General features: G+C 42.3%; 2 long non-coding RNA genes across 3 annotated transcripts in view; one reads left to right on the top strand and one right to left on the bottom strand.

The window, feature by feature from the left end:
• Positions 1–18470, bottom strand: part of LOC116154337 (uncharacterized) — a 282683-nt gene that overhangs the window by 248503 nt on the left and 15710 nt on the right. The gene's annotated exons all lie outside the window — the stretch shown is intronic.
• Positions 483–9844, top strand: LOC135321599 (uncharacterized). The gene is made up of 3 exons (XR_010381468.1): positions 483–1090; positions 4157–4279; positions 9441–9844. It is a non-coding gene; the product is annotated as an uncharacterized LOC135321599 (long non-coding RNA).

Raw genomic sequence — 18470 nt, 5'->3', positions numbered from 1 at the left:
AAATGTGAAAAGTTTCCTCAAGATTAAGCTTTTAAAAATATTCCTGTTTAAACTGTTTTTTTTTCTAGTTTTATATATATAGATAGATATGTATTTTTTTTAACTGAAGTATAGTCAGTTTACAATGTTGTGTCAGTTTCTGGTGTACAGCATCATGTTCCAGTCATACATATACAGACATGTATTCCTTTTCATATTCTTTTTCATTATAGGTTATTACAAGACATTGAATATAGTTCCCTGTGCTATACAGCATAAACTTGTTTGCTAAACTGTTTTTTTATTGTTATTTTTGAACTTTATTATGGTGCTAAGCTGAGATCATTTTATTCAGCTAAGCTGTGCTCTCCTAGTTTTATTCGCAAATATAAAACTGCCTAATCAATGCCAAACATTCTCAATACCCATGTTTTACAACTACCATCAAAGCACGGAATTTTCAAAGTCACACGAAAACCAGAAAGTCCCGGACAAAGAGCTTACTGACTGCTCCTTTTCCTTGGCTGCATTTTTAAGCAACAGAAGAGAGAGGGAGGAGGACCTGAGAGCACGAAGGAGGAAAAGCAAAAACAAAAGACCTGTGTCCGTGCCAGGTGCAGACTTACGAAGGCCCAAATGCTGTTAAAGCAGAAGCGTGGAATGAGGCTCCTGGGAAGTGCTTAAAAATAGAAGTCGTGGCCGCAGACAAGAGGTGTGTTCACAGCTGCTACAGGGAGAAAAATAGCAAATATTGCACTCAGCAGACTCAGACACTTTGATGGAGAGATTTCTACCTTGTGGGATTTTCTCTGTTTCCTTCTGACTGTAGCAAACCCCAGACTGCCCCTTTAGAAGTCAGTAACTCAACCACCCACAAGTATGCATTGGCTTTTCCCCAGAGACCAAGTTAGGTGTTTTGGGAGGCGAAGAAGTAGAAGTGCCTGTCCTTGCTCTCGGGTGGTTACAGCTGAGCCAGGCACTTGGAATGGTAACACCCGGAAAGGAAAAGTGACCACCTCCGAGCAACCCCACGCTGCTGGATTCCAGACTGAACACAGCCTGGAACAGAAGGGATGAGTCAGAGGCTCACACAGACTTCTTCCAATCTGGGGTAAGACCGGCTACCTCTTGTTTCTCCTTTACCTTCTCTGAGCTTTTATTTCCTTACTATGAGGAACCTAGGGTTCTGGGAGACTTTATTTTTTATAAAGTTGATAGCACAGTGTAAGTACTCAATAAACAGCTGCACAGCATTACTACCATCGGCAGCAGCATCATTATTATTAAGTAGTATCTCCTAAAAGAAGAACTTCCCAGAAGGTAGGATGATGTCCTGTGAATCCCGCCCGGGAACTAAAATGCACTTTCCTACTGTCATCAATAGTACTTAAGGAAACTGACTACTTCCATGGGTTAGACAGATGTTTATAACCTGTTATCAGGCCATAACCACCACAGATCATGTTCTTTGAGATGCTGAAATGGAGTTCCAACAAGGTCAACATTACTCATGGTTGGCAGACGAACGTTTATAACTGGTGTCCGCCAGCGGGTGATAGGAAGCAGACTGATGAAATAAGCAATGTGCTCAGATCAGAGTCACCCGGGGGTGGGAGGGGTTGGAATACAGAGGCCCCATGTGGCTCCCGAAAAGAGACCCAGGCTCTGTGATTGCAACTGCAGCCTGATCTGTCTTTTCACAAAGGAGCCTCTGGGAGGGAAGCCCACTGCCCACAGGGCTAGGCTGCTTGCAGGAGGAAACTTTCTCTAGTTCTTCCACCAGAGACAGTGCCTTCTCATGGGCCTCACAAAGAAGGGGCACTGCTTCTACTAAGTCATCAGTGTAGTTTTTTGTTTTTGTTTTAGTATTTTTGTTTTGGGTTTTGTTTTTGCTTTTGAAGTAAGAGGAAAGAGATTCAGTGATATAGGTTCATAAGTCTGCTAGGAAATTGTCAGTTATCTAAAGTGATGATGCCTTTCAAATGTTTGAGGATGTTTTAAATGTGTGAATCACCTTCATGGAAAAGTTGTAAAAATAGTGAAGAACAAACATCTTTGGAAAGCTCAAAAAAAAAAAATCTAATTCCTCGGCCATGAGAAGGTTAATCAGCACGAAAACTAGGAGGCACTTGGGTCAACGAGCACGTTCCTTGGGGTCAGCGGAGGGTATAATCCCAGAGAGGCTGGGGCTGCAGGAAGATGTCATGAAAGGCATGGGATTGAGCTAAGCTTTGAGAAAATTTGTATTGACCCAGGAGAAGGGGAGAGGCCCCTGAGAGAAGAGACAAGCAGAGCATTTTCACACTATATAGCATATACTCTCATGCTGGTTTGTTTATGTGTCTTTCTGCCCAGTTAGAATGTGAATGTCATCATGGTCTAGGGCTGGTTGAGATTTAGAAGGTGTTACTTAAGGATTTCTTTGCCCTCAGAAGAATTAGATGAACCTGGCTCAGGCCTCCCAATTGCACCATCCTGGGGGAGTCTCCTGTCCTCCCCAGAAGAGCCACACCTCTCATTTTTCCCCAAAAAGGAATTCAGTCACATTGAGCATATCATGATTATGGTTGTTGGGCTGAAGATTAGAGGGACGCCGGGGCCTGGGGGTGGGGCCCTGGTCACAACACAACACAGGGCCCAACCCCACCTCCTCCCTTCCTCCCAGAGCCAAGCCCACACCCGTGCCTCGGTCTCCAGGAGCCCCGGCTCCCGCTGTCACCTGCACCCCACACACTGAGATCTGGGGAAATCCAGTCCAGCCCCATCCCCCTCTGCCTATTTCTCTCCTGGGGACCAGCTCCTGTCATTCCCACTTTCCTCCAAAATTCTGGTGAATAAAATGTATTCACATAAATGGATAATTGAGTGAGCATTTGGCACAGAGCTGGCACTTGATGAATACTGGCGGGAATATGTAAAGGAAGGGATGAATAAATGAAGTGAACGGAACCCAGTCACATGTGTCTCGAAATCAAGCTGAATTCCAGGTTGGGGGATAGAACACCTGACAACGGACGAGTCAGCACGAGGCATCCAGCTGCCATCGTATTTCCTCGTCAGAGGAAATGCAAGCGTGTATCACACGGAGGTCACCTGCAGGCTGGGATGTGGTCTACACAGAGGAATACAGACCTTATGCCTAAGAAGGAAAAGCAATGCTGGGGCCAGGGAAGACTCCTCAGGGAAGCAGCCCAGAGCGCTGAGCCTGGGACAAGAAAGGGGGCAGTGAGAAGACTGGATTCCTGTCGCTGCTGGTGAACCCACGTTCATGTGCCCGATGCACAGTGAGGCCGAACAGACCAACACGTCGGAGTCCGGCGCGGGGAAAGGCTTATCGCAGGGCCGAGCAAGGTGAAAGAGGGCTTGCGCTCAAAAAAAAGGAACTCCCTGGTGGCTTTCAGGGAAGAGTCTTTATAGGCAAAATTTGGGGTGAGGACTGCAGGTGCGTGGCTGTCTTCTGATTGGTTGGTTGGTGGTGACAGGGTAACAGCGCGGCACTCCAGGAATCTTGTGCTCAGCCTGAGGTTACCCTCCTCCACCCGAGTGGGGACCTTAATTCCCATAGAAGACCTCAGAGATTATGTACCAGATCATTCTGTACAAGGACACTGAAGGCTTTGTACCTGGGAGGGCCCTATAGGGCCCTGCCCTGATTCAGCATCAGTGCAGGCTCCCATGTCCTGCCTTGGAGCAAATCACAGAAATGTGACTTTTGCTGCGAATCCTCATGGTCAGGGAACATTATGTCCCCAGCTACAAAATGGGCCTGATTGCCTGTCTTCACTGAACAGAAAAATCCCCCTTTCTCAGAGCCTTGGACTAGACACAAACAAGCTGTCTCCAGGTCTCCATTTGCAAGCCCCAAAAACATCACCTCCAACTCCTGGCCCAGAGAGAAATGTCAGAAACAACCACACCTTACAGTCAAAGACAGTTTGCCAGAGAGAACAGAGTTTTATCCACCCCTCCTTAAATGGGCTTTCAAAGGTTGTTCTTTCCCCCTCGGCTGGGTGTAAGTGAATCACATTCTCAGGAAATACAACCAGATGGGTGAATCAGCACTCTGGAATGTCTTAGGAAGTGAAGCTAGTAGGGGTGATTCATTGGATTGATGCAGCATTTTTTTTGTCTTTTTGGTGGGGGGAAGTAACCAGGTTTATTTATGTACTATTTTTAGCAGAGGTACTGGGAACCGACTGGAGGATCTCATGCTTGGTAAGCATGTGCTCTACCACTTGAGCTATACCTGCCCCCCTTGGATTGACGCAGCTTTCGTCAAACACTTGAAGCCCTGAAACAGGTGTGCTCCAGAACCGACTCAAGATGGGTTACGAAGGTACCCAGGTGTTTGTCCAGGCAAAAGGCAGGATGGCTTAATTCAGAGTCCTCACACAGTCAGGTCACTCAATTCCCTGAATAAATGAAGAGAGCTGAAGCAGTCTGGGAATCCACCTTTAGGAGCAGCAAGGCTAAAGTTACCCTTAAACCCCCTTCCTTCTAAAAGAATAACATTGGGGAGCCACCAAGGAGGGGCTGTATGTATTCAGAGCATCTTTCATCGATGTGTTACAAAGATTAAAGAGGTTTAGAACCCTGCACCTCAAGATAATTCCAAAAGAAAGAACAATATAATTATTTCACGTTCACAAAATTTACCCCTATGTTCCAGCCTTGATGGAATAATTGGATATTACTGGCGGAGGAGGTGAGTCAAACCAGGGGCAGTTCAGGAAACTGGGTGATGCCCATCTGTGCTAGGCAAATAAACACTACTCTCAGACGCAGGCAAGATTTTCATTTACCTTCCAATATTAGAATGAACCTTTAGACCTAAAAATGACAGGCAGTGAAGTGCAGTTACAGTGCCACCTGAGGCAGATGACCCAAACCCCGTTACTTCCCCCTGTCTTTCATTTGTCACGACCAAAAGAGACCTGACTGCAAATCTGGCTGAAGGGGTCTTAGGCACCAGAACACAGGTGAGAGCTCCCTGGTGGCCCCGAATTGATGGAAGGGAATCACAGGTGTCAGTACTTCCGGGTCATGGAAAACACGTCAAGTCCCAAGAGAAAATTCCATTTCTCTTCCAAGCTAACACAATATATCCCTCCAGACCGCAGTCCCTCCAATTTCATTCCAGTCCATGTCCTTTCAGTCCAGTTCAAGCTGTGGCTAGAAATTCAAAATAAACAGTGCTGATTTTTGAGAGCCACAAAGCTTTGCATAGAAAAATGAAAGTCTGTTGTTATTGTTAAGGGGAAAACTACACCCATCTTTGGCTCAAACCAGAGGAAAGAGGGGGCTAAAAGTCAAGTGGTATAAAATGCGAAAACGTCCCCTTTCTAAAGGCGGGTGGGTTAGTCTTAATAAGTTAATGCCTAATAAAGCCAGTGCAAAGTCCAGGCTGGAGGGCTGCCCTCGCTCGAACCAGGTCAAGTCAGCCTTGATTCTGACTCGGCCGAATCTGTGACCTGGGTGGACTCTGCCCTTCCAGAATAACCCCTAACATTCCTCCTGTTTTCTGGCCTTTCTCCATTTGAACCACTCATAACTAATGCTCCTTTATTCACCTGTTCTCTCTTCAGAAAGATGCTCCTTTATATCAGCCTATTCAATCCCTTTGTGTGGTACCTCCCAGCCTGGCTGACGGCTGGCCCCTCTAAGGGGCAGGGAGCAGCCCTTGTAAAGCCGTAAAGTGCTCCCCTCACCCCCAGAGGGACACAAGCTAGCGCAGATATACACCCCATCACAGTTATACACCTCATGTCTTCATTCTCTCCCCAGCTCTCTCAACCCAACGTGGGAACCACCTTGAGCCACATCCCAGATCATCTGGTGCTTTGTCACTTCCAAAGACAATTTTCTAACCTCATCCTTACTGGAATGCCAATTAAAAGTGGTGAAGCAGAAATCCTTAACCAAGGGCCCTTCTTTCTCAGACACTGCTTTCTATGTTGCTCATCAGAGAAAGTCTAAGAGCCTATTCTCTTCCCTTTTTTACTTCTACAAATTACTGGATAGGAATTGGGGGCATTTTTTTGCATAATAGATCATCTAGTTTTCCTATGGCATGAATACGTGCTTCTTTGTCTGCTGTAATCTTGTGGATCTCATGGATACAAGCCCTGCTGGCTCTCAGAACTGGGTGTTTCGGGGCCCATCCCTCAGGTGGAAGTCTTAAAAGTTGGGATGCTAGATATTAGGTCCAAACCCTTCATGCCTCAGGGAGAAACAGGAGTTGTGAATTTTGTGAACAAAATAGCAAGTGCAACTGACTAGGGGCAGAAGAGATGGGCCCGGTGTATTTGTTTATACGCACTCTGTCTCTCCCCACAATGGCTAAGAACCCTAACCACAGGCAATAATGCGCGATGCATGAATGAACACATCATAGTCAGGCCCAGTGGAACACTGCAGTGCTTCCAGAGGGGGTTCACCAAGACAGCAACGCAGAGGCTCCGAGCTCCCCTCCTCCCATAGACACACCGAATACACAAGTACACATGGAGCAACTGCCTCTGAGAGACATCTGAGCTGAGTGACTCCTGCACATCAGACGAATGAGTAAATATCCACATAAAACTGGTAGGAAAGGCTGAGACACACTCTCGCTGTTTCGGAGATGACTAAATCTTCCAGGCAACATGGGGAAGCGCCACTGGCTCTGGCAGGCCAACAGGGAAGGCAGTGTGCTAAGAGCACCTATGGGCACTTCCATATCCCCTCTCCCCACTTCCTCTCCTTCTCTGCCCAGAAGGCTAGGTGATGGGTAACAGCAAAGGGCCTGCCCCCTCCAGCCCTTCAGCTACCAGTGGGCTTGGTGAGTGGGGGATGACAAGAGATCAGAGAGGGGGCCAGGGAGGGAGAGCTATTTATTCCCCTGGCTTCCTTCCTGCAGGATGGCCTCCACCAAGGGGAGGTCCCACCTTCTCTCAAGGCAGCCTCCCCCTGTGACTTTCTGCCCTGGTGACCTCTTTCCCTCACTGCCCTCTCCAGGCATAGACTATTTCTAGCCCCATACTGAATTCCCCAGTAGATCCCCCCAGACCCTGCCCCTCACCTTTGTCCCTTAACTAAAACCTTCCTAAGTTTTCCTATTCTGTTTCCTTTTGGGGCCCTGACTGATGTAGCAGGGATGCCTAAGTCCCCCTTTAATCACAGCAGGACCGTGTAATACACCTACAAGAAGGGCCAGGCCCAGGTTCTGCAAACCATTTTGCTTTTTTGGGTCCTGTGAGTCCCTATCACAAAAGAATAGGGAGCAAACTGGCAAAACAAGTCATAAAATGTTTCAGCCCACGATATGTGCTGTGTTGTCAGGGCAAATAATGTGCCCTACAAGCACACAAGAAAAATACTCAAGAAGCCAGATCCCTGGGGGGAGGGGATTTAATGGGGCAAGACAGCCCTCACCTGGATCAGAGAGCATCCCTGCCTATGTTAAACTATGCCAGACACTGCCTGCAACTTGAAGCTTGTTCTGGCACCAAAAACTCATGTCAAGGAGTGGTGTATGAGACCAGCATGCCATTCATTTTTTACGGAGCACCTCCATGTGCCAGGCTGTGTCCTAAGTGATGATCTCACTTCCAAACATGCCTTTTATCCCTATATTCTCCTGTCATGAAACTACAGGCGAGTCCACATTATCATTACCATCATCATCGTCATCATCACCATCATCATCATCTTCATCTGTCATCAGACTTTGGTTTCTTATGCTTAGAACCACATCTTCAATTTTCCATCACCCAGGACTACTCCTCCTCCTCTTACGTTTTACATAAGGTACCCTAATATCCTACTTTAGCAAACCCTTAACTTTCAGCTGTCTTGTGTTCTCATTCCCATAGGACCTTCCCTTGCAACTCATGCAGATATCTAGGACTTTAAACTTCCATTCATTTCCATTCATCTTTTCCCTCTTGGATCCCTTTCCTTCCTTACTGTTGCCCCAAGATTCTAACTGGTCTCCCTGCTTTTAGTATCTCTACCACTCAAATTGTTTTTGATCCTGCCACCTGGGGGATGTTTCTAAAATTACTTCTGCTCATGCCACTCCCTAGAATCTTAGCAAGGTGTGACAATCCTAACCTATTTCCTCTTCTTCAAACTTGACATGATCTCTTAAGCATCAGAAACTTTGGCTTGTGTTGTGTTCTGTCCAGAACGTCCTTTCCTCTTCCTGCCTCAGTGAGCCCCTATGTAACTACAGAATTCCATTCTGTCATCACCTCCTCACCCTGGTGGATAAGGCTCAGGAAGAACTTAGAAGGAACAAAATGCTCAGTAGAAATTTCATGTTTCTGCAATAGAGTGATCAGTGAAACCCTCCCTTAGAGATCACTACATTGTCTAATACTGCTTTCGCAGGCATAGAGTCTTCCAGGAGTAATCATGATAGCTTTAGGGTTCTGCCTCTGGACCGACACAGATTAACAAGGCACATTCCCAAGGACGAAGGACAAGTGGTCTCCATTGCCTTGGCTACATCCTTACTCCCACTGCCTTGGTTCATAAGCCCCCCATTGCTTCCGTGTACTAGGGCAGCCCCTCAACCTGAAAATGCTTCATGTGTTTGTCTGCTTGTTAGTTGTCTGCTTTGCCTTCTAGAGCAGGGATTTTATCTACCATTTACTCATTTGCAATCCCTAGAACATATCCAGGAATCTCGTAGTTCAGCAAGTATTAACCGAATGAAGGCAGGAAGAAAGCATCCTAACCCTTCTTATAATTACTAAGTCATCAATGCCTCCAGGTTGGGGAGGCCAGGGAATTTTGGATTACAGCTAAAGCTCGAATTTGTCCATGTCACTTTGCTTCTCAGAAGTTTCAAATGTTTCTGTGTTTCTAACTGGCTGTGGTATAAATGTTATAAAACTAAAGCTCTTAACATGATAGGGGGAAGTACCTTTGATCTGACCCCTGCTTGCATGCTCAGCTCATCTTTCACCATTCCTGGTGTCATGTTTTACCCTCCAGAAGCACTTAGGAGTTCATTGCTTCCCCCACACCTCACGATGTTCTTCCCTCCATGCCTCTGCTCACCAGGTCCCCTCTGTCCTGCCCTCACTCTTTTCATCTCTCCCAGATCTACTTATCCTTTGAGAATTTACTCAGCTCTTATGTCTTCTATCAATTCTCCCTCTCACCCCAGCCCCCATCACGTTTGGAAAGATGCTCCAAGTCTTAGGATAAGGTCTAGGAACTGGAATACCTGGGTAGGTTGTAAGGGCAGGGATTCAGGTATGAGAAACAGCCTTAATCACTGAGAAGAGGCGGAGTCCTAGGGCAAAAGGGCAAAGGGATCCACCAGCAGCAGGGTTGGTTTCATCTTCACGGTTAATATTTATTGAGCCCTTACCTGACACACTCTTTACCAAATGCTTTACATATTTCAATTAGCATAATCTTCGTAATGATGCTGTAAGATGGGGCCAACCGTTGTTCTTATTTTATAGATGAGGAAGCTGAGCCATGGAGAAGTTTTAATACCTGCTTTCATATCCTCTCCTAAATCCCTCTACAAGTAAGTGGTGAAACTGCTGCCTGGCTTCAAAGTCCAGCACTTAGTCAAGCCTGCTTAGCTTCCTGCACAATGGTTTATAGTCATGAAGCTCATCAGTTTGGACACGACAGCCGAAGGATAGACTTGCCTTTATCCTATAAGATTATGAACCTTCTTTGAGATGTAAACTCACCAAGCAACTTTTTAATTAATGTTAATACCAAAAGGCACCAGCACCTGGGGGAGGCCTGGATCACAGATATAAAAATGCAAGTAAAAAAGTTATACCCTATTGTAATAGTAACCTGTAATGAAAAAGAATATGAAAAGTATATGTATGTATATGTATGACTGAAACATTAGTCTCTATAACAGAAATTGATGCAACATTGTAAACTGACTATACTTCAATATTTTTTAAAAATTATACCCTATTGTAAATAGATAAAGTGACTTTCTGATTAACAGATAATCTCTCTTATACCTGATCAGGATGACTCAGTTCAAGATCAAATCTAAATATATTCACATTCACCAAGATAGACCATATCTGGGCCATAAAATACACTTGAACAGTTTAAAAGAATAGAAATTACATGATGCCTGCTTTCAAACCACAATGGAACTAAACCAGAAATTAATAACAAAGTTAGCTGGAAAATACTTGAAGATTAAGCAGTATGCTTCTAAACAATACATAAGCCAAAGAAGAAATCTCAAGAGAAATTTTAAAATATTTTTAACTAAATGAAAAGGAAAATACAACTTATCAAAATTTATGGGATGCTGTGAAAGCACTGCTTAGAGGGAAATGTATAGTATTAAAAGTGTATATTAGAAAAGAAGAAAGATTCAAAATCAATTATTTAAGCTTCCAGCTTAGGAAACTAGAAATAGAAGATCAAATTAAATCCAAAGTAAACATAAGGAAGTAAATAATAAAAAATTATAGCAGAAATCAATCAAACTGACAATAGGAAATCAACAGAGAAAAATCAATAAACCAAAAGTTGATACTCTAAAAGATCAACAAATCCAATGAGACTCTAGTGAGGCTAACTAAGGAAATAAAGCTATGGCACAAATTACTAACATCAGAAATGAAAGAGGGGACATCACTACTGATCTCATGAACAATAAAAGGACAATAAAGGAATACCATGAACAACTCTATGCCAACAAATCTGATAACCTAGATGAAATGGTACAATTCTTCGAAAAACACAATCTGCCAAAACTTGTACAACAAGAAACAGATAATCTGAATATACCTATATCTGATAAATTCAATCAATAATTAATAATCTTTCCAAACAGAAAGCACCAGGCCCAGATGGGTTCACTGGTCAATTCTACCAAACATTTAAGGAAGAAATTATATCTATTCTCTATAATCTCTTTCTTTAGAAACAAACAGAATACTTCCTAACTCATTCTATGAAACCACCATAATGCTAATATTAAAACCAGAGACATTATAAGGAAACTATAGACCAATAAAATAGATGCAAAAATCCTCAACAAAATATCAGCAAATCAAATCCAACAATGTATAAAAAGAACTGTACAACACTACCAATTGGGATTTAACTCAGGTAGGCAAGGCTGGTTCAACATTAGAAATGAATTAATGTAATCTATCACATCAATAGGCTAAGGAAGAAAAATCACATAATCCTATTAATAGATGTAGACAAAGGATTTGACAAAATCCAACACCCATTCACAAGAGACACCCTCCATACACTAGGAATAGAGAGGAATTTCCTCAACTTGATAAAGAATATCAACAAAAAAAAAACCTAGAACGAACATCATACTTCAAGATGAGAAACTTCAAGCTTTTCCAACAAGATCAGGAATATGGCAGAGGGGAGGGTATAGCTCAGTGGTAGAATGCACGCTTAGCATGCAGGAAGTCCTAGGTTCAATCCCCAGTACCATCACTTAAAAAATAAATTACCTCCCCCTACTAAAAGCAAAACAGAAAAAAGGAACAAGGCAGGGAAGTCTCCTCTCACCTTTGCTTTTCAACATTGTACTGGAAGTCATAGGTACTGCAGTAAGGCAAGAAAGGAAATAAAAGGTACACAGATTGGGAAGGAGGAGAAACTGAGTTTTTCACAGATGACGTGATCATCTATGTAGAAAATCTGCAAGAATTGACAAATACACTCCTGAAACTAGTTAGCAGTTACAGCACTTTTGCAGGATACAAGGTTGATATTCAAAAGCCAATTACTTTCCAACATACCAGCAATGAACAAATAGAATTTGAAATTAAAAATGCAATACTATCTACATTAACATCTCCATAAATGAAATAGGTATAAATCTAACAAAATATGTACAAGATCTTCTATGAGAAAATGACAAAGAAGTCAAAGAGGAACTAAATAAATGGAGAGATATTCCATGTTCATAGATAGGAAGACAATATTGTCAAGATGCTTCCCAACCTGATCTATAGATTCACTACAATCCCAATCAAAATCTCAGCAAGTTACTATGCAGATACTGACCAAATAATTCTAAAGTATATATGGAGAGGCAGAAGATTTTGAACAGCCAACACGATAGTGAAGGAAAAGAAGAAAATTAGAGAACTAACGTTAACCAACTTCAAGACTTACTATAAAGCTACAGTAATCAAGACAGCATGGTATTAATGAAAGAAGAGATACATAAATCAATGGACCAGAATAGAGAGTCCAGAAATAGACCCACAAAATTATAGTCAACTCATCTTTGACAAAGGAGCAATACAATGGAGAAAAGATTGTCTTTTCAATAAATGGTGCTGGAAAAACTGGATACCCAAATGTAAAAAATGAATCCAGACACAGACACAAAAATTAACTTAAAACGTGTCACAGACCTAAATGTAAAACACAAAACTATAAAAACACATAGAAGATATATTCGATGATCTAAAGTTTGGCAATGATTTTGTAGATACAAAATCAAAGGCAAAATTCATGAAAAACAGAATTGATAAACTGGACTTCATTAAAACTAAAATTTTCTACTCTGTGACATTTTCAAGGAAAATAAAAAGAGGAGCCACAGACGAAAGAAAATATTTGCAAAAGACATTTCTGATAATGAGCAGTGATCCAAAATATACCAAAAAAAAAACCTCTTAAAACTCAACAGTTAGAAAACAAAACACCTGTTTAAAAAATGGGCCAAAGACCTTAACAGACATCTTATCAAAGAAGATACACAGATGGCAAAGACCCATATGAAAAGATGCTCCATATGATATGTCATTGGGGAAATGCAAATTAAAACAACAACAAGATACCATTACACACCTACTGGAATGGCTACAAACCAGAACCCTGACAACAGCAAATGTTGCTGAGAACGCAAAGCAATAGGAACTCTCATTCACCAGGAATGCAAAATGGTAAAGCCACTGGAAGACAGCTCGGTGATTTTTTTTACAAAACTAAATATACTCTTACCATATGGCCCAGCAATCACACACTCCTTGGTATTCACCCAAATGACTTGAAAACTTACATATACACAAAAACCTACACCTGGTGGCAGCCATTTGAAGGAGCTCATACCACCACATGAACACCGGTGCCGGCAAGCGCCGTTTTGGAGCCCTCCCTCTGCCTGTCAGTGCTGGAGACCTACCCGCCCACCAGCAGGCCAGCAGCAGCCCCAGGGCCACCAGCGGTGCAGCCAGCGAGTCACTCAGGGACCCAGTCCACCCACCCCGCAGGACAGCACCACCACACGAGACAGGTCCTGGCAGCAAACCAGGCCAAGGGGCTGCCCCGAATACCCACATGTCAGGAGCAGTCAGCCCTGCCACAACAAAAGGGCCACTCCTAGAGCACACAGCGCTAAAGACCAGAGGGGAGTGTGCTGCTGGGCCCCACAGGACCTCTCCCACATAAGGCCACCAAGACAGGGAAATGTAACCCACCCACCTCATACACAGAAATAAACAGAGAATTGGGCAACATGAGGGAACAGGAGTAGGCTCCAAACAAAGGCTCCAAAGAACCAAGCAAAGTGGTGCTACTTAGCAGGAATCTTAATTCTTTCAAATGTGCTCAGGTTTGATTTATGACCCAGGATATGGTCTCTTGGAAAATATTCTACGTGTACTTAAAAAGAATGCGTGTTCTGCTGTTGGATGGAGTGTTCTATAAATGTCACTTCAATTCAGCTGGTTCAGCTTTGTAACCTCACATTTTGGCTACTCGTTCTATTTATTACTGAGAGAGAAGCGTTTCTCTAACTATAATTTTCTTGTATTTTGAAGCTCGTTGTTAGGTACATACACATTTGGAATTTTTTATGTTTTCTTGGTGAATTAGCCTTTTTATCCTTATGTAATCACTGTGTAATGTCCCTTTTCATCCCTGAATTTTCGTTCCGCAAAAGTCTACTTTGGCATTAATTTAATCATCCCAGCCTCCTTTTTATTTAGTTTTTACATGGTGTAACATTTCCCATCTTTCAACTTTTAACTCACCTATATCACCATATTTGAAGTACATGGTTTACATACAGCATATAGTTTAAATGTTTGGATTTGTTTACCATTTTATTATTGTTTTCTCTTTGTTCTCTTTTTTCTCATTTCTATTTCCCCTTTTGTACCTTTTGAGGGGTATTACTTGAGGACTATTTTATTATTCTATTCTAATTTATCTATTATGGCTTTTAACAGTATCTCTTTGTATAGTTTTTTTTAGTGGTTACTCTAGGAATTACAACCTGCATACTTAACTTTTTACACTCTATTTAGAATCAATATTTTGTCACTTCTGTTGGAATATTTATAGAAACCTTAACACCATAAGGTTCCCCTTGCTCTGCCCTTCTTTATTAGGGGAATTGTCTTAAATTATCGCATCTACATATACTGAAAACTTCATCAGATCATGTTTTACCTTTGCCTTCAACCATAAAACATACGTTAAAGAACTCAAGAGGAAAAGAATAGTCTATTATAGCTACTCAAATATTTACCAATTCTGTTACTCTTTCTCATTCTTGAAGTTCCAAGTTTCTGGTATCACGTCCCTTCCATCTGAGGAATTCCCTTTAGCAATTCTTTTAATGCATCTGAGCATGCCTTCATTTCACTTTCATTCCTGAAAGATATTTTTGCTGCATACAGAATTCTGGGCTGACAATTCTTTTCATTCAGCACTTGAAAAATATGCTATTTCACTTTGGTATCTACAGTTTGTGATGAAAGAATCATTGTCATCAAATCACCGTTTATCACTGTCTCAAGAATTTTCTTTGTCTTTGATGTTTCAGAAATTTATCTGTGATGTGTTTGGCCACGGATTTCTTTGATTTTATCCTACTTAGAGTTTGCTCCACTTCTTAAATTTGTTAAGTATGTGTCTTTCTCTAAATATGTGAAGTCCTCAAACATTATTTCTTCAAAACTTTTTTCTGCACCACATTTTCTTTTTTGCCTTCTGGGAGTCTGATGATACAAATTTTAGACCTTTTGATGTCGTCCCACTGGACCCTGAGGTTCTGTTCTTTTTTTTTTTTCTTTCTTTCTTTTTTCTATCTGTTGTTCAGATTGGATAATTTACGCTAATCCGAAATCAGGTTCACTATTTCTTTCCTCTGTCATCTTTTTTCTGCTATTGGGTCCTTCCAGTGAATTTTTAATTTTGGTTATTGCTTTTTTCAGTTCTAAAATTTCCACTTGTTTCTTTTTTATATCTTCTATTTTAACTTCATTTTAAAAAGTGCTCATGATTATTCCTTTGAGCATATTTATAACATTTGTTTTAAAGTCTTCTTCAAATAATTCCAACATTTGAATGATGTCATCATTGGCATCTGTTGATTGTCCTTTCAAAAATAAGTTGAGTATTTCTCAATATGCCCAGTAATTTTGGATTGTATCCTGGACATTTCCAATATCACTTTATAAGACTCTAGGTCTTGTTTAAATCCTATGAGACAATGTTGTTGCTTCTGTTTTAGTAGTCATTTGACCTGGTTAGGTTCAAGTCATATGTTCCAGCTCACTATTCTCTGTGCTGTGGTTACAATACCAATTCAGATTTCAGAGGCTTTAAGTGCTATTCAGACATGTCCTGTGAGTGTGTCACCCAGTGGTTAATCCAGGACAAAGGAAGAGGTCTGTTAGTTCAGCTCATATAGTCTTTGGAATGCTAACTAGGAGCAGATCCACCACGCGTATGTAGGAGGCCAGCCCAGAGATTCACACACAGCTCCATGGGATCCACTTCCTGAGCTCTTCCTTCTCTGTTATCTCCCCAGGACTGTCTGGTTCCGTGAGCCTCCTGTTTTCAGTCCATTAGCCAAGTCACTCACTTCTCTGACTGAGTTACATCTGGGTTCCAAATGACAGGAGGCCAGAGAAAGGGTGAAAAAAAAAAAAAAAAAAGGAAGGAAGAGGTGGTTTGTCCTGCCTCTTGGAACTGCAGCTCCACAGAATGAAAAATCAAGGTTCCCCTCCCTCAGAATTTTGGCTCTGCAGTTCTCCACACTGGCTGTTTTCTACCACTGCCCCCACCACAAAAATTGCCGTGGGTCTAGGGTGAAAGCGAGCAGAGAAAAAGGAGAAGGGGGGAGGGGAGGTGATTCCCTTAATCTCTGAGCTTTAAGAGTTTTTTCCTGCTCCTTAAGCCAGAACTAAAAGGATTTTCCTGGGTCTCTATCTATTCCATAATGTCTACTTCTGGATTTTGACTGGGCTGGGATCAGGCTGGAGATACCTGAAGAAAAAAAGCATAGTAAACTGCCTGCTAGTTTGATGGTACTTCAAATTCTGATATTCTTTCCCTATCTGTCTACTACTGCAGATGAAAATGAGGGGCAACAGGGTCATCCTGTGAAAAGCCTAACTGGCCACTCGTTGGCAAGTTGACTTAATTCAACCCCTTCAACCCACAAAAGGGGCAGCGATTCATCCTGATGGGTAGCCCTCCTTTTCCAAGATCCCCAGGAACACAGACTAATCAGAATTCTGGAGGAGCTACTCCTAGGACATATTATACCAACACGGTGCATCCAAATGGTTCAAGAGCTGAAGTCAAATGTATGCTGCGGTGTGCTACCCAGACCTCCCCTCCTCAGAACTGAAACACTCATCCCTCAGGCTGTTAGGAACGCTGGGAATTGACGGCTCTCAACAGAGTCCCTCTCTGGGCACTGCCCTGGGAAGGCAAGCCAAAGAAAGCCACTTTCCCTAGGGTCACACGCTATCCCTGGAGTCAGCTCACATCCAGGGGCCCATCAAGGTGAAAGTATAAAGCTGGGCAGTCTTCATGCAAGGAAGGACACCTGTGCAGGACCATCCCAGCTCTAGAGTTCCCCGTGGAATTGACTGAGTTTTTTGTTTAACCCCTTCCTTTGCCCAATCCCATTTCCTTCACTCCCTGACAAGTGTTGATTAGCAGGTGCTCTCCAATAAGCCTCCAGCACACAAACCGTCTCAGAGTGTGCTTCCTGGGGAACCCACCCTAAGATACGCACTAGGTCTAAGCACAATGCTCCCCTTGAGACAAGGACTGGCTCCAAAATGGGCACATGACTCAGGTCAGGTTAATACAATACGAGAGGACTTGTTCTGGGATCTTCTGGAAATTCCTGCCACTAGAGAGAACCATAGGAAAATATGTTCTCTCTTTCAAACTAAACTTGAACAAGGACTTGCATAGCTCCAACTGCTACTGACAATTATATTTTGATCCCCTGAACACTCATCCTTAGAACAAAGTTTATACTGTAATTGACAGAACGGTGAGATGGAAAGAGCCTGAGTCCCTAATGACATCACTGAGTCACAAAGTCAGTGCACACTGAAGGCCACCCCATTTTTAGACTTCTCATTATGAAAGCCAGAAATTGTATTATTTAAAGCAGTCTGAAGGTTTATTTTTCATTTGTTTGCTTCTGCTACTTGCAACCAAAACATCTAACTGGTAGTGGATGTGCGTTATCCTGTCTCTCCCTGCCTTCACTGCTTCAGGAGGAGGCTTTCATATTCATTGAAAAGGGCTTGAAAAATCCATAATCTAGACAACTGATAAAAAAAAAAAACAACTGTTTCCAAGTGCAAATCACTGATTATAAATTTCCTTCTTTCTTCCTTCCATTCTTCCTTCCATTCTTCCTTCCATTCTTCCTTCCATTCTTCCTGTCTTTCCTCTTTCTTCCTTCCTTCTTCCTTCCTTTCTTTCTTGCTTGCTTGCCTTCCCCCCCCCACCTTCCTCCCTTCTTTCTTTCTATAGGGAACTGAAGCTACATTTTCTTTAAAAAATGAAGAAAAGGAGACCTAGTTGAACAAACATATTTTATGTACACAAAAATAAAACCACGGTGAAATTTTCAACTTGATTGAGAAAAATTTCCTTAAATTATTTTTTTAAGATCAATGTACAAGCTGGGCCATGATCTGAAATTTGGTATATAATTGGAACTTCTGAAAACTCTCTCTGTAACAGACAGGTGAAGACAGACACCCGGTAATTGCAAAGAGTATTTATTTATACACCTGTGGAGGAGGAAGAGAGAGATTTTTGGAAAATTACTGCAGAAGAAAAATAAAAAAAGACACAATCCCCAAAATGATTCAGCTTGCAATTTAAAAGTCAAACAATCCATGATGACAACACAAGAAAATTTACTTATCCCCAAATACACAGTATCTTGACTCAAACTCTGAAGATCAGAAGACTGATTTTGGTAGACTGAAGAGCAAAGAGTCTTCAAGAAGCAAAGTGCTCTGCCCCTTCTTGGAGAACACTACATTTGCCATGTTCCAAGATTCAGGGATATGACAGCGGAACACTGTGCTCTGCTTTTAGCAACCATGAGAGTCCCTCGTGTTGGCTGAATTGATCGTGTTCTCCTCTTCCCCAGCACTTGTCATTTCAAAGCTGTTTCCTGTAGCATCTAAATACAAAATCTAATGACTCCATCATTATGGAGAACAGACAAAGCACAGGGC

Source organism: Camelus dromedarius, chromosome 6 (assembly GCF_036321535.1).
Source record: "Camelus dromedarius isolate mCamDro1 chromosome 6, mCamDro1.pat, whole genome shotgun sequence".
NCBI classification, from domain to species: Eukaryota; Metazoa; Chordata; class Mammalia; order Artiodactyla; family Camelidae; genus Camelus; species Camelus dromedarius.
This window is presented reverse-complemented; position numbering and strand designations above follow the sequence as displayed.